Source organism: Ascaphus truei, chromosome 8 (genome assembly GCF_040206685.1).
Source record: "Ascaphus truei isolate aAscTru1 chromosome 8, aAscTru1.hap1, whole genome shotgun sequence".
NCBI lineage: Eukaryota > Metazoa > Chordata > Amphibia > Anura > Ascaphidae > Ascaphus > Ascaphus truei.
Genome location: NC_134490.1, coordinates 57,485,615 through 57,503,240, shown reverse-complemented (window position 1 = coordinate 57,503,240; position 17,626 = coordinate 57,485,615). Strand labels below are relative to the sequence as shown.

Here is a 17,626-nt window from a genome sequence, read left to right as displayed (position 1 = left end):
AACTGTGCACGCAATGTCTTGTATATAATGTATACCCTGTTCATTTATGTAACTGTGCTTGTAACCATGTATTATTTGTTTTACTCTGTGCCCAGGACATATTTGAAAATGAGAGGTAACTCTCAATGTATTACTTCCTGATAAAATATTTTATAAATAAATATAAAGTAGCTCTGCAGATATAAATACCGTGATGCCTCTACACCTTATTAGGGCAAGGAAATGTAACTACAGAAAATTGCTACAAGATACATACACATACACACAGAAAACACAATAACAGTATGCTCAAATAGTTGCAAATGGATGTTAAAGATGGGTAATACACATAAGGTACAAGTAGATCACCCAGATCATAACTGGGGCAGTGTGATGGTATGAAATTCACAACTGAATTGAAAAGGTCAGTCCAGATAAGGAACAGAATCTAAACTTGAATCCATTCCTTAATACATCACCAGAACGTCAGTAAGTGCAAGTGCACTGTCCCTGGAATGTGGTGAGGAAAACAGGGTCCCCCTGCAAGAACTCCCGCTCCAAAGCAAAAGGCAAAAGGTGACATGGTGTGCTCATTTGCATGTACTTTCCCAGAATCCCTTGCTGCAGTGGAAACACTGTATGCTGGGGATAATGGTGAAAGGCAGGGTTGCAGACCTGCCTAAGACATGTGAATGTGCTCACAAGTGATCTTTGTATTTGCTATATGCAATACGGGTGAGGTTTCTTGTTGCCTTTTTCACCCACCATAACTGAAAATATGATACACATATACACATATACACATATACACATGTAGCCCCCTGTAAACAGCACAGGCTATACCTATCTCCCTCATTATGCCATGTATTATGACAATGTTTATGTGTGCTGTTTCCCAGGTGGTTCGCCGCAGGATGGGTCTGCTAAAACTAGGTCCAAGTGGGGGCCATTGGATTCCACCATAGGGAGAGTGTAGCCCCCTGTAAACAGCACAGGCTATACCTATCTCCCTTCTACTGTGGTAAGTCCTGTTAAGATCAGGCACCAGTAATCATCATGGGTTTTCCCCCTTCATAGCCCTGCCCTGAGTGGTAGATGCAGGCCTGGCCTCTGCTGCAGGCGTGAGCAAGAGGGGAGGTTCTGCTGACATCACGAGAGGTGGGGCTAGCTCTATATTTAGCAGCCAACTCCTGTAAGTGAGGAGTCTGCCATGGGACTGGCTGAGAGTGAGTCCTGCGGATCGGTCCAAGGAGTTGGAAGAGACAGGCGGTCTCGCCTGCGCAGCGTGCAGGAGCAGAGAGAGGAGTAGAGCTGATAGCATTATAGATCTGGTGGACCAATGGCCCTCACCCCCCTGCCTGGGGTGATGGGGAGAATCCAAGCCCCACCGCGAGGATAACCTCGGAGGTGGGCCACGGGGTATTGAAGCCCAGACCATCCTGTCGGAGGAGAGACTTGGAGGGAAGGAGAGGAGGAAATATCTGTGTGGGAGGAGAGCGGAGTTATAGCAAGGCTTTGCTGTTGTTGTTGCGGCTGCTGGACGCCACTACATTTTGAGAGTCGCTGATCTGCCAATAAAGAGACTATCCTTTGTACCAAAGACTGTGTGTGAATTGGAAGCTATTACCCTGGGACCGAAGAGGTTCTTCTATACAGGTCCTGTCCCATATTCCTGGGAGTATAGAAGATGGAGGCGCTGCACCAGTAAAAGATCATGGAGGCTACTACCCCAGAAGCCTGGTCCTGGCTCCCCAATAACATCGCGGGAAGCTCAGGCCCTCTTGTTCCTCACAGGTATGCACCACCACGACGCATGTAATCTGCCCTCATGCACCCTAGACACCACCGTAGAGTCTGGGGGGGGGGGCAAGCAGGGTTACACACATATACACATATACACATATACACAATGCAGTGGGTTTAGGTTTTGAGCTGGCAAAGACTGTGTAGATATATTATTAGACCTTTGCTGGGGCACATTACCCTAGGACAGGGGGGCTCAATTCCAGTCCTCAAGCCCGCCCAACCGGTCAGGTTTTCAGGATACCCCGCTTGTCATTTTGGGGGGGGCGTTCACCCCAGCTTCCTCTTTATTCCGGCTTCAGCACACAGGGTTGCCAGGTGGCTTCTCCAAAAATACTGGACTCAATGGTGAAAGGTGCGTCAGGTCACTATGTCCAGGGAGGTAAATACTGGACACATTCATGTCCAGTATTACAGTACCTCTCATTTTTTACTGGACAGTATCCAAATACAGGACAGTCCAGTTCAATATCGGACACCTGGCAACCCTATCAGCACAGGTGGCTCCATCAGTCCCTGCTTCAGCACAGGTGGCTTAATTGAGCCACCTGTGCTGAAGCTGGGATATCCTGAAAACCTGACTTGTTGGAGGGTGTCTTGAGGACTGGTGTTGAGCACCCTTCTCATTGTGAAATAAAAGAGGTTTGCAGTTTTATAAGTGTGCACTTGATGACGTGCTTACACCCAGATGCTTGCTGCAGTGGCTGATAGGAGGTTGCTGGATTCTAGCGAATGAGCTCATTCTTCCAGGAGGCAGCAGCAGGGCTCACAGTGCATCACTGGGAAACTGCATCTATCCTGAGAAATCCATCCCTAGCACCTCCTCCGTTAGGCTGGCCCGATCCTTCACTTTGTGGGTGTGTATATGGTGAGCAGATTTTTTGCTGTTTGGTAGCTTATTCATTTTTTTTTTTTTTTAGTGCGTTCCTGGATTGATTTGATGAATCATAACCCCACATTTCCTCCATGCAGAGAATAGGGTTATAGGGGGGGAAAAAAACCATGCAGAAGGAATGAATTGGTTTGTTTTAAGAGTCTTTTCCAGGGTGAATGATGAAATCCTTTTAAATCTGTCTGATAGGAAGAACCTACTGGTTTTAGAATGAATTACACTGCATACCAGGAATGCTGCTGTACCTCAGGTAAAGCAGATACAGCAGTGTGCATCATGGATCATATATGTAAGGTTAGTCTTCTATATAAATATATATCTATATTTATATTTGCCAGTCTGCATGCTCTGCTTAGCTGTTCTTCACGTAAACGACGTTCTGCGATTGGTACATTGTACTTTAATTTTATTCTCCCTGCCTTTCCCTTGCAACATGTAGGCCTGTGATGTTGTTTCTGTATATCTAACTGAGCCTGAAGCTGTACCCCTCAACTGCAGCTTTCAATCCCAATCTAGATATTCATTTGAAATGCTTGGGCATGTAGATGGCAACTCAAACCTCTGCTGCACCACTTTACAGGCAATTGCAAAACATGATTTATTTAACCCAGATTGCTGGGCTTTTTTTTCTTCTTCTACACCTTGCACATTAATTCAGAAAAAGGCCTTTTCTTAAATGCAACGTAAGATCTAACACTCAGAAAGAAAGGCTTCCCCCCCCCCACCCATCAATCTGCACGCTTAATATTATTTATTATCTTTGCCACTGATTCAAATAGTTCAGGTATGTGTTTATTTAAAATGAAGGCTGGTTCATTATTGACTGATGCTGATACATCCCTGTCAGTTGATTTCTCATATGTTACACCTCACATTAGGATGAAGTACTTTTTATGCAATGCTTATGGAGGCGGGAACACATTCATTCGCATGCAGTAAATGTGCATCCTTGATTTGCTGTGGATTTGCAGATCTGTTTGCTGGCATAATTATTTTTATTCTCCGATACGTGCCTCTGAATCCATACACAGATACCGAAGATGCTGTTAGAATGCATGTGTCTTACATACCATAAAAAACAGAGGGCAGGTGGATTTTTTTTTTAATGAAATGATACGTATAGATCATACCAAATAACCATAGTATCTTCTATTTCTTATTCTTTCCTCTTTCCATATGTATGTATTGTGCATTGTGAGCATGTCATGTAGAAGACAGTACATGTCATTTTGAAAGGTACATATATGGGTCAGTGACTACAGAAACTTAGCCATCTTCTAGTTTGTCAATACATCACAAACATTTCATACTGTAACCCCCCAGGGGCGGCCCACTCCAGTCCTCCAGGGCCTCCAACAGGTCAGGTTTTACAGATATCCCTGGCCCGGTACAGGTGGCTCAGCCATTGACCCAGCCACTGATTGAGCCACCTGTTCTGAAGCAGGGTTATCCTTAAAACCTGACCTGTTGGTGGCTCTTGATGACTGGAATTGGCCGCCCCGGCTGTCACCGAACCACTTCTTGTTATTGAGTTCCGCTGCAATAGTTTAGCAAAAAAAAATAATGATTGAATTTGAGAAGCAATGATAATGAAGAAGGGAGTACGTTTTCAGAGCCACAGGCGGATGTGCGCGATGTTACCCCAATTTGTTTGGCAAATGTTTGTGTGATTTCTTTTAGGGGGAGAAAGCAAAAAGTTTGTGCTTTCTAAAATGAATTTAAACAAAAGCTCAAAAAGGTCGAAACTGCTGCCTGTGAGTAGGGTTACTGGCTCTGCACTTCTTTAACCCAAGCTGTTCTGAAAAGCTGTGTAATATGCCAGGCATATGCTTTAAAATAGACATGAAACAAAACGTGTCACATGTGCATGTCATTACCCAGAATCCCTGGCTGCAGTAGAAGCGCTGTATGCTAAGAGATAATGGGGAAAAGCAGGTTGCAGGCCTGTTTGAGACGTGTGAATGTGCTCACAAGTGATCTTTGTATTTGCTGCACTCAGGTCATCAAATTCACAAACGTAAGAGTGAGATGCAATGTTGAGTATGATTTGGAGGTTGATATATTTGTGACTTTTTCTCAATTGATGTTATATTAGTGAAACTTGCAAATGTAACAAAAAATGGCCAAATGTTTTGCCCATTTCTGAATACAATCCATCAGCTGGTCACACTTTATTGTCTGTCATCCAGTGAGTATGTTTCTAACTAACTAGTATTTGCATAAAACAGGCACCACTCCATTGTGCTTTAATGATCAGTTACAAATATAGATTACTGCCCATGGTTACTAATTGGTGCCATTTCATAAGATACTTTCCTGGGCTGAAAAATACCTTACTACCAGTTTAATTAAATGGGGCGGGAGGTGTTTCCCGACGCCAGCACTGATCGTATGGAGGAGCATCGCTTAGTTAATATGGCCCTTCATTTATAATAGGAGTCTCATGTACTACTCTTAATAAAACATGCTATTGAAATATATACATACAGTATAATAATGATGTCAGAAGTCCTCAGCTCTTCTGATTGGCTGAGGCAGACATGGGAAGCCGGAGCTCTGAACACTGACAAGCAGCTATTCATTATTAAATACAAACTTCTTCAACATAGCCACTGATTGAGCCCCCTGTGCTGAAGCAGGTATATACTGAAAACCTGACCTGTTGGTGGCCCCTGAGGACTGGAGTTAGCCCACCTCTGACGTAGCACCTAGAGAAAATTAAATGGATTGCCGAACCCAACGGGAACACCATGCTCCTCTATTTAGATTAAAAGCTACTGTACATGTATGTATAATACATGTATGTACTGTACCTGTTCACCTTTTATATCAGAATATACTGCATTTGTTTATATTATTTTATGTCCATATTCTTTACCTGTTGGATCAAGGTGGCAAATTTGTTGGCCCATATATGTAATTGTAAGGGTATTTGGGGTACATACATGTTTAAAGTACACAATAGGAAAATGCATACCTCACATAAACATTTCAATGATATGCTCATGGTATTTAAAAACAAAGGGCGCACACGGAGACAGCACTGGGTCTTTGAGAAAGTTATCATAGCTGTATATAGCACATTCACTGCACAGGAGAATCATTGTTTGGGTTTTGTTTCCTACTGACATATCCATTGCATAATAATGAAGAAGAACATTGCAGATGGTTCCATTATGGTATTAAATGTTTCCATACTTAGATTTTATCTGCATTAAAGTCAATTAATAACCCAAGAAAAACATGTTTACATTTATCAACAATGTCACCCGTAACATTAAATAATTCATCTTTCTTTGTTTGTTATAATTCTCATTTTGTTGTTGCTTCTGATTTTTTTTTATTTTAGATACGCGCATATATTCTTCCACATTAACTTTGCCTTAAAGATGTTGGGCCATGTTTGCCAAGGAGCGCTATGGTCCCAAGTGCCAGATCACATTTTATGATACATACAAATGGGCTAAATAAATATAGGCCTTAGTCTTTTCCCTACTCGCAAACCTCTCAGCGCTACTGTTTATCATTTTTGTTTTTTTCATTGTGCGCTTTACAAATAAATTCTTACTGGGTATTATCGTGTAAAAACAATTGCATAGCACATACAAATAAACCCACGTTTAACCTTCATTTGATTTACACTACTCCAATGGACATTTGTGTAATCGCTCTGCTGTATATCAGTGGGGGAAGGGATGTGTTAAGATTTGTGGGTACTTTAAATTCAAGAAGAAGGATAGCCAGCTATTCTAACACAGCATGTCATTATCACATGGCAATTACATATCTGAGTGATTTTCATGCACACATATCTTCTCAACTATTTGCAACTTAGCTTAAATATATACAGTTACATACACTAATTGGTGAAAGTACTGGTCACTTGAATAGCATTTCAGGAGCAAATTGGCTTAGTGAATGAAGTCAATAGTAACATTAGATATGTTTGGTATGCACCAGATCCTCATGTGCAATTAAAATAGTTATATACAGACATGCATTGCCTTTTATATTCATGAAATTGATTTTTTTAAATGGATGAGCCTGAAATGAGTTGCTATAAATAAGACTGTCATCCGTATGTTACAAGAAATGTAACATTGAACTGTAAAATAACTCAAGGAAACGGCATGTTTTTGTTACATGATTTAACCGGGGGGTTCCTGGAGCTAGACTGCACAGTTTTTACTTCTGTGGGACCCCTCTGTTCCCCTGATACTCACCAGTAATATTAACAGTAACATCTTCCATTAAGGGAAACAAAAGGGCTGCCAAATCTCGGGCCAATAGAATGTCATTGTTTGTTGCTTCCTATTGTATTGCCAGGAAAATACCCGGCAGAAACTCTTGCACCTTCATTTGGGGACCTGGGGATTCCCGTAACTTCAAATAGTGAGGATTATCTCCACCACTGGTTCAAATCATATTTAAAAAAAAAAGAGTAGGTAAAAAAACCAGGTAAGTTTCTTTAATTGTTGTACAATTTAATAAAAATACCCAATATGGAAACTCTCAGCTGGCCATTAAGGTGACCGCTGGAGGGTGCTTTCTAAGTAAGACAGCATTGGCCAGCGAATGGCGGATCACACTGGTTAATGTAACTGATATGGTCAGATGTTAAGAGGACACTTTTGGCTGTTTATTTACAATGAGAGCACAGTTTGATGTATATTATTGAAATGGGTAGAGTGCGATTTCTGAAGCACAGAATTCCCATCTCAGTGATACAAATATGCACATTCAGCATATAACTGAGTGGGCTGATAACTAACTTCAGGCTGTCGGTAAAATGATTAGCTATCATGGCCAAAGCTACAGCCGGTTAACTGTAGTTACCAATCAAGATTTTCTTAATATCTAGCACAGCGTTTTTCAACAGGGGTTCCTAGTCCCCAGGCATCCCTAAAAGGCTCCTTGCCATTTTCACACTTGGATCTGGGGGGGGGGGGGGGGGGGGGGCTCCATTTTTACCTCTCAGGCACTGATTTATCGCTTATATCTACTGAATGGAGAATCAGATTAAAAAAACAACAACAAAAAACAGTGTTGGACAGGGCAAGAAAAGATCTCTTAACGTAAAAAAAATGCGGACTGATGCCGTAAACTGGGCATTAACCTGGGATAGGACATTGTGAGCACCATCGTCACTCACGTTTTTAGGGGGTAATTCAGTTTGTGCAGAAGCAGCCGATAGTTTTCGGACAAAATTCCCAATTGAAGTCCTGATCAGCCACTTTGGCGCAAATAGAATCAGCCCTTTAATCTTTTGTGCACATTTTAATGCATTTTACTTGTGTATGAATGATGGACTTGTGGAAATAATCAAATACAGCAATGTGAGTAAGATAAGATCGGTACCAAGATCAAAAAGTGTAGTACAGCAGTAGTAAATGATGAATATTGCCTCAATTCCTTTTACACTCACTATTTTCAGCTGGAGATGCGAGCTGAGGCATTACAAATAATGCTCCGGTAGTGAAATAAATAACTTTATAGCACATTCAAACTACTTTCAGTAGAAATGATATCACTATGAGACACAAAAAGTTTAACGTAGCCAGTCTTAAAATATATATTATATCAATGGAGAGCATAATACAGTAAAAGCAAGATGCCCTACCATGGTCAAACCACTGCCCAGCAGGTCATTTGGGGACAAGGTCTTCATTGCTGCTGTAGTGTTGGCGTATAAACCTTCCTCTTACACCTATTGTACATTTTACTCATGGGGTGTCCAACTCCAGTCCACAAGGGCCACCAACAGGACAGGTTTTCAGGAAATCTCTGCTTCAGCACCGGTGGCTCAATCAATGGCTCAGTCAAAGACAGCCACTGATGGAGCCACCTGTGCTGAAGCAGGGATATCCTGAAAACCTTACCTGTCAGTGGCCCTTGAGGACTTGAGTTGGACAACCCTGATTTACAGTACACTCTCTAATCTGTTTTCTGCTCGTGTCAAGGTTTTATTTACCCCTCCATGTCTTTATCATACATCACTCCTACAGAATTCTTCTCCTGCCTACTCTAGCTTATCAACAATGCCTGGGGCCAGATTAAATACAACTGGGGTTTGCCTCCATACTAGGGAAGCCAATGGGATAAAAGTGCTACAATATAATTAAAGATGGCAGGATTATTACTGTTTATAGATACATTTTTTGCCACAGAATGAGACCAAACATGCATTTTGTTACTCTATATTTGCTGAGCCTGTGCTGTAATCTTTCAATGTTACTATGATAATTTTAAAACTAACATTCATTAAACATATTGCACTTAATAATGATTATGCACGGTTGCCTAATTCTAAGGCATTATTGAATGCAAATTGATCAAATGGAAAATAACTGTTTATATGGAACCAAGGCTGGTGCTTCATGACAAAGAGTTCTAATTAGCATTGGATCATTGTCTTGGAAATATGACAGCTGGCATCACATACGATTTGTTTGGGACCAATATAATTTAATAACTTATTTTAATGGCCTGAAACAAAGCACCTTAAGTACACCAGCATATTTTGTAATAATTGTGCTGTTTTATGGAGTAACTAGCTAAAGTACCCAGCTTGCATGGGTTGCAGTACTCTGGAGTCATCTTTTCCATTGCAAACATCTTGAAACTGCGAATCAATCAATACTCCCAATCTCTTTAACCTGATCAATAATTCCACCTTCCAGTGACTCCCAGTCACTGAGACTCCCACTTCAAATTAAAGTGACATCCATTCTCGTCACCGACACGCTCCCTCAGTGAGCCTTCCCCTTCAGTGACTTCCCCCTCACACATCATCAGTGACCTTCCTGTCTCCCAGCCCCACCTGTCCCCCCTACCTCACACTCCACGCTCATCCTCTCCTTCCCCCCATATATTTTTATCCCCCCTCTGTCTGTCAGTCCCCCTCTCAGTCATCCTCCCCTTCTCCTCTCCCCCATCTTTCTTAGGCCACGCTTATATTGCCGGCGATGGCGACAGCGATGCAATGTTGCGTCAAAACAAATGCATTGAATCCGTCGCGTGCGCTTATAGTAAGAGCGACGCGATGGCTTGGGTGCTATCGCTGGAAGTCAATTCAATTTGATTTTTTTCAGCAACGTCAGCGTCACTGTCGCCATCACTATAAGCGCGGCGTTAGGCCAAGCTCATACACTCCACTTGTTTGCAAGAGTGCGAGCTCTTACTACAGTAGCACAAGCGATCTGTGCTCATAGTGTAGGAGGCGATGGGGGACACAAGCGCCATCACACACAGTATGAGCTCGGCCTTACTCCACCACCTCTCCCCCTCCCTCTCTTACACCCTGCCTCTCCCCCTCCCTCTCTTACACCCCCGCCTCTCCCCTCCCTCTCTTAAAACCCCGCCTCTCCCCTCCCTCTCTTACACCCCCACCTCTCCCCTCCCTCACCTCTCCCTCTCTTACACCCCCGCCTCTCCCCCCTCCCTCTCTTACACCCCCTCTCCCCCTCCCTCTCTTACACCCCCGCTGTCACGGTAGCTTATGACAGGCTGTAATTTACACCAAATATATATATAAATATATATATACCTGGGTTTGAACTGGGACGAGACTTAGATATGATAAAATATAATTTATTCCTTGATAAAGGTGAACACACAATAATGTACAAATAACAGCAAAATATAGACACTTACTTAAAGATTATGACAAGAAAGCCATCAGGATTACAGACTGGGCCATTTCTTCCATATTTCAGCTGACATCACAGCAAGACAGGCAGGTCATACAGCAATACCTGCATCATCCCAAGACCTTGCATAAAGACACAGGCCTGATGACATGCAGACATGAAGAACAAAGGATATAGGGTGGACAGCAGTTTATAAACCTTTTGTCCCTCTATCCTTAACACTAAGTACCTGTGATTGGTTTGCAATTACCTCAGCCACTCACTAACGTGGGAAGACATTTTGATACATGCCCCCCTGCTAGTTGACACAGGCGCAGTAGAACTCTGGGGTCTCATTTCTGTAGCCCCACATATGTAAATGGAATGCCAGCCAGTCTACCCATTTGGATTTCTGGCAGGAAAACCTTTGTTGGAAGGTGTTAAATGGAACACTTAAAAACTGCTCTGGTTTGAGCCTTCTCCGCCCACAGGTAAACAGGGAGGGTGACAAAACCCTTTGAACAATACTTAAGTCCTAGACATTGGGTCGCCTCTAGGGCCATCTGCTATGCTGGTATGCAAAAGAATTTCCTCTGGGTCTTTGTCCATACCTTGGGACACAGTATTAAACATAAAACATAAACGTATTAAAATATCCAGTTCCGTTGGGTCTAGCAGGTCCAAGCTTCCCAGTTCTCATTGCCAGAACTGGATCACCATATGGTCCAAAAAGAGACTTGCTACGACCTTCGGAACCGGAGATACACAAATGCACATTAAATCATTTTTCACTTTAATACAAAAATCTCCGCTAAAAAAGAAATCTCAGCTTTTCACTAAATCCCCATTGAAAACAATGGGCACCGCCGCCATGGGTTTCAATGGAGCAACTCCGCCGTTGTAGTCAATGGGGTTTCCTGCCATAGACTTTCAATGGGGCACCGCCGCCATTGAAGTCTATGAGAAAATCCACAAATCTTTACATTCGTCCATACTCCGTCTGGTTGGTCTGAGGGGGCTGGAAATGGGCATGCATTAAAGCCGGAACCTTGGCTACATGTCACCCAAATCCCATCCCTCTGGGCATTCCAGAACCGGAGATATGGACTTACACATTTCAACATTTTACACTTAGTCATTTTTTCACCATGCGGCTTTTCCCCCATTAGAATCAATGGTTAAAGGCCCAAACTTTCAAGGGGGTCCATACTCCGTCGGGTTGGTCCAAGAGGGTCAAGGATGGTTCTGCAGTGATGCCGGAGCAGTGACTACAGATACCCCAAACCTTGATCCTCTGGTCCCTCCGGAACTGGAGATATGGATTCCTAAATTACAGCATTTCACACTTAGTAATTTTTTGGAGCTGTTTCTGCCGCCGCCATTGAAGCCTATGGCGCGACCCGCTCTTCTCAGTTCGACCCTTATCGGGGGTCCAGGATACGGGGACCCGGTTGTGGTCGAGTGGGGGGAGGTCTAGGAACTAGGGACAGAAATAATTTTATTCCTAGGGGCCCTAGAACTGTTTATTCCCACGCCACTTGTCGTTGAACTTGACTTGTAAGTGATCAAAGCTCTCCTATTGAAAATGTATCCGCTTTCCGGTTAAGCGGTTTGGAAGGCAGCCAACTTGTTCCTGAAAAGCTCTTTCGAGGGTTTCTCCATTGAAGTCAATGAGCCCATAGACTTTCAATGGGAAACCGCCGCTCTCCCTCTCGGACGCCATCTGCTGGTCTTCTCAGGAACCGGACTTCACAGCAAGATTCACCATTAAAAAGCATTGAGCCCTAATGGCGGCTTATAGGAACCTGCAAAATGGTGCCTGAAAAGGCGGGAAAGTTACACAAAGGGCTATAATCACTATACCACTATTAACCCATGTGCTCCCGGATGGATCCCAGTGTGTGTGTGATGCAGACACTGATTAACAATAAAACATGGGGGAACAGGGAATATACATTTTCAGGTTATGACAAGGGTTAAATCACATGTCTGGGCCTCAGCCCAGTTAACCCCTTGTCTCTCTGGTGAGGTTAGAGGGTGGCCAATTGGGGTGTAACCCCTTTAATCCCGGGCCAAATCCTCTCCATCGTCACACCCGCCTCTCCCCCTCCCTCTCTCATACCCCGCTGCTCCCCCTCCCTCTCATACACGCTGCCTCCCCCTCCCTCTCTTACACCCCCACCTCTCCCACATGCCCACCTCTCCTCCACTCCCTCTATTACACCCCAACCTCTCCTCCCCTCCCTCTATTACACCCCAACCTCTCCTCCCCTCCCTCTCTTACACCCCACCTCTCCCCCTCCCACACGCCTGCCCCCGCAGCCTACACTCTCCTTCTAAGGAATGTCTGGAAGGAGTCCACCTCAACCACACACCTCCCTGCAAAGCCAAAGCCAATCAGCAGCCTCGTGCCGAGAAACCGACAGGGTCCCCTTAGCATGCACGCAAAGTTTCAGTTATCTAGGTTTCATGGTCTTGTAGCTATGGCTCTGACAGGCAGATACCGGCTCGTTTATCATTATAGATTTGTGGTGTAACAAAGGAATGAAAGTACTATGGGGGCTATGCACTAAGCTCCGAGCTTTCGCGCTGGCCTGAAAAAAATTAGCACGTCCGATAAAAAATGAAGCCGGCGGCGCGATTCACTAAGGCCCACAGCCCATTTTTTATCGGACGTGCTCAAAACTGGCTTATCGTGCGTGCAATGTATTTCCCCCTGCTATCGCACTTAAAGTTCCCGTACGCTAGCTGATTGAAAAAAAGCCGCTTGTAACATTTGCATGGAGATTTGCCATCTCCATGCAAGGCTGTTACAGGCGATCGTACAATAAATAAATACATTTTAATTATAGTGTACATGAGCAGGGGGTCTCCTGAGCTGAACAGCGTTGGTTTCAGGTCCGAGGACCCCCTACTTTAGGAGATACAGGCCCCGTTATGGGGTGCCGGTATCCCCTGCAGAATTTCAATGTCCCGGTCACGTGACGTGGACGCTTGAAAGTGCAGGGGATACCGGCACCCCATAATGGGGCCTGTATCTCCTGAAGTAGGGGGTTCTCGGACCTGAAACCAACACGGGTCAGCTCCGGAGACCCCCTGCACATCTACACTATAATTAAAATGTATATTAAAAAAAGAATTATCAAACATCAATACACGACCCCCCTCCCGCCCTCCTCCCTAACACATACAGTACAATAATGTGCAAAATAACTATTATCCAGATATGGATAATAGATTATTTGCCCATTATTAAACACTGCATTAGCATACCTAAATAAAGTCAATAAAAACAGTAGCCAGCTAATCCAATCAATACAAGCAGTAACAACATCAACAATTATTTAATTAAACCATTAACCAATGAAACCAATTAATTCCTAAACCAACTCAAAATGAATAGTAACACTAACCAATCAAACCAATTAATTACAACAACATTAATGAATGTAAACATTAAAAGACAAAGAAATACATTTAAACAATCTCTGAAAGAACCATAAAACGCATTAGCCAACATAATACAACATTAACTACAAACATTTTATTACATTAAGCATGAAAAAAAAAAAACAATGACATCCACCTACAGTAAGAAACTGACATTAAAAAAACCAACAGCAATACCAAGCCACAAATGCCCCCAAATATTGTAATAATAATGTATTAATCTGTACCCTAAAGTGGTACAGATTAATATATTATCAGTCAATGTGCCTCCCCCAAAAAATCAACAATCACATCCAATGAAAAAACCCGTAAAAAGAGACATTTACAAACATTGAATATATTACTTACCATTAGAAGCGGTGGCCCTCCGACTCCCGGGGTAACAGGAAGCTCACGTACCTTGAAGGCCTCCAACAGCATCCGATGCCATCCGCCATGAAGATCCAGCAAAGGTACCCAAATCTTCTTTTTTCTTTCTTTAATCACCGTCTTCTATCTTCATCTGTAACCATTTCTTGTTCTTCTTTATCTTCTTTCTTCATCTGTCTATCCAAAATACCCCATGTTAAATCCCAGCTGATGCTGTCTCGTCGGCTTCATGGGCTCAAATGAGGCGTCACGGCCTTAAATAGGGCTTGTGACGTCACATTTAGCCTCAAAATGGTGAACAGCCACCTGATTGGCTGTTCAAACCATGTTCCGACTTTAATTTTAATGCGGGGTTAGCCGGGGACACCCGCCGGCCTGTTGTATTGGTTTTGCGCATGCAAAAAGGTAAACAAAGAATTTTTTCTAAGTCCAGCTTTTTTTATCACCAGCCTTTAGCTGGTGAGCTTTATTCAGCGCAACTTTAACGTATGATCAGTTTGCGTTGCTTAGTGAATCCCGCAGAAGGGCAGGATTCAGCGCAAACAGCTGATCGTACGATCAAAGTTGGACTTAGAAAAAATTTCAAGGAAAAGCCCGTTTTAGAGCGCAAAGTGCCTGTTTGCGCGGCTTAGTGCATAGCGCTCGGCGGAACTTCACGTTCTAAAAGCACTTTGCGCTCTTAAAACGACTTATCACTGCTTAGTGCATAGCCCCCTATGAGTCTTCCTTTAGGATCACTACCAAAATAAGTGCTACAATAACCCCTCTCCCACCATTTTCATACTGCAGGTCAACCAGCCCTTGCTAGGAATAGGTAACCAGTATTCCAGCCACATATTTATTCAGGCTTTTGAACTTTATATGTACTGGATTCAAATATCTCTTTATTGTCTTGAGAATAACATTGTTTCTCCAAAATTAAATAATTAATAATTTTGCACTTTTGCTTTTATTAAATGTTTTTAATGTGATCCACTTAATGTATAGGATATATAAGATCATATTTACTAAGCGGTGCTATGCCAGAAGACACCGATAGGTGCCTTATGGCAAAGGACTGTTTCATAAATACAGCCATAGTGTTCTTTATGTAGGTTCTTTACAGCATAATAAATGGACCTTTTAAATGCCATCCGCCAAGCAGGAAAGTGCTGCCCAGAGAAACATGAAATGTAGGGCAAGTTTATTAGCAGAAATAAATTGACAGCTGTCATGATTATATAACGCTACAGCATTCATAAAACACACAACATAACATTTCCCCCATGAATTGTGAATGCATGCGGAATTACTTTGAAAATCAATCGATTTTCACCCCATTAACTGCCCTGGTAACATGCAATGAATTAAAATCTGTTGATAGAATATTAGTAGTTATTAGTAGATGTGTTTTTATGAATAGGTCTGTTTTTCTATCAGTTGACTTTATGTTACTTGGGAAGAGTGTTGGTAAGAAATCAATATCAAGCTGTAGCGTAATTGACGAGGGTTCTTGTCTGGGGATTAATATGGGGCTAAAGTCCGTTAGGACAGGGGTTCCCAAACAGCATGGGCGTCCGCAGGGGGGGGCAAGGGGGGGCGCTTGCCCCCCCCTGGATCCTCGCATTAACGTAATAAAATATGCTGGGCCGCGGCCCGGGATTGGATGGGAGGCCGGGGGCGGGGACTGCAGCAGTCACGCAGGGGTGGGGGCCGCCACGCTCTCCCGCGCTTTAACTCCCCATCTTGCACCACGGCACCTCGAACCATCTGCAGTTCCAGCCTCACCGTCCCTCACCGTCCGTCTGCTGAACCCGTGGCCACCGCCCGCCGGCCTGAGGTAGGCAGCCGCATACGGGAGGGACCCGTGGGACCAGGGAGAGATGGAGATGCGTGGGAGATAGGGAGATTGGGGGTGCAAAGGAGATTGGGGGGGGGCGAGGGAGATTGGGGGTGGGGGGAGGTTGGGGGGGCAGGGGTGGGGGCCGCCACGTGCCCTCCCGCTCTCCCGTGCTTTAACTCCCCATCCGGCACCCAGACTCTCCCTCTGGCCCTCCCTCCTGCACCCCGGCACCCCTAATCACTCTCACCGTGAGATGGGAGATGCAGGGGGGGGGAGAGATGGGAGATGCAGAGGGGGGAGAGATGGGAGATGCAGGGGGGGGAAAGATGGGAGATGCAGAGTGGGGGAGAGATGGGAGATGCAGAGGGGGGGGGAGAGAGATGGGAGATGCAGGGGGGGGGAGAGATGGGAGATGCAGAGGGGGGGAGAGAGATGGGAGATGTCGAGGGGGTGGAGAGAGATGGGAGATGCAGGGGGGGGGAGATGGGAGATGCAGAGGGGGGAGAGATGGGAGATGGGGGGGAAAACCCCCCTTATGCTGGTCGGGCTCGCTCGCCACGGTGCACTCACCACCACTTTTACGCCGGGCACTGGCCGTTAAAATTATGCCCCCCCCCTGAAAAAAATTCTGCGGACGCCCATGCCAAACAGGTCAAGTTTTAAGGATAGTACAGCTTCAACACATGTGGCTCAATCAGTGGCTCAGTCAAAGACTGAGCCAACTGTGCTGAAGCAGGGATATTCTGAGACCTGACTTGCCCACCCCTTGAGGACTGGAGTTTCCCACCCCTGCTTTAGACAGGTACAGTATGTGAATCACAGATGTCTGCAAAGAATTGAGAGTGAATGGATACAAATCGACACAATACAATGAATCTAATATAACCAGACAGATCTGCTGCAAAGTACAGTACATTTAATTGAACGAACTAATGGTGAAATTAGGTTACAACCGTCTGCAGAAAAATGTTTTACTTGGTATTACAATAAATATTGAGGCAAATAAAAAAATGTTAATATCCATACACCCCCATTATAGTAATTGCATAACATTTTAATGGCTTTGTTTCATACAACTCGCCAAGCCAACAGATGATTTCCACCTCGCTATCTAATGAATCATGTAACAATATGCACTGATCCTTGATTATCTCTTTCTGTAACAGTGCAAAATAATGGATTTGACATAACAAGAACTACAGTACAATGGGCAGGATAATTAAACAAATATTAGTAGAAAACTAGTATGTGGGGAGATAATAGTAAGCCTGTGTAAGTTGTACAATGAACATTCTGTCAGGATTATTGATTGCCCAAATGAAATCTCAATTCATGCATTCTATATGTATCGTTTTTATTAGTCATACTGGGTATATGTTACCAAATCAGTACATGGATGTAATCAGTATCTTAGTAAGGCCGCGCCTATAGTGCCGTCGACGGCGACACGACGGGTGACGTCACCCGTCGCCGGGTCGGCGGCGTAGCGGGTTTCCGGGTATTTGATTGGTTCACGGGCCGTCACGAGGCGACAGACCTTGAAAAATCCCATTTTGCCGGCTACCAGTTTTTGCGACGTCGATCCGTTGCATTATCGCCTTCGCGTTTACTATAAGTGCACACGGCGGCAATGCATTTGTTTTCGGGCGACATTGCGTCGCCGGCACTATAAGCGCGGCCTCA

At 44.1% G+C, this 17,626-nt stretch overlaps 1 protein-coding gene across 7 annotated transcripts in view; it reads left to right on the top strand.

Annotated features, from left to right (window-relative positions):
• The first annotated feature begins 2,515 nt into the window (after positions 1-2,515).
• Positions 2,516-17,626, top strand: part of JAKMIP3 (Janus kinase and microtubule interacting protein 3) — a 103,582-nt gene continuing 88,471 nt past the window's right edge. For all 7 annotated transcript variants that reach the window (XM_075612202.1, XM_075612200.1, XM_075612199.1 and 4 more), the window contains exons 1-2: positions 2,516-2,650; positions 2,864-2,968. The gene's annotated coding sequence lies outside the window, so the exon portion shown is untranslated. The remainder of the gene's footprint in view (positions 2,651-2,863; positions 2,969-17,626) is intronic.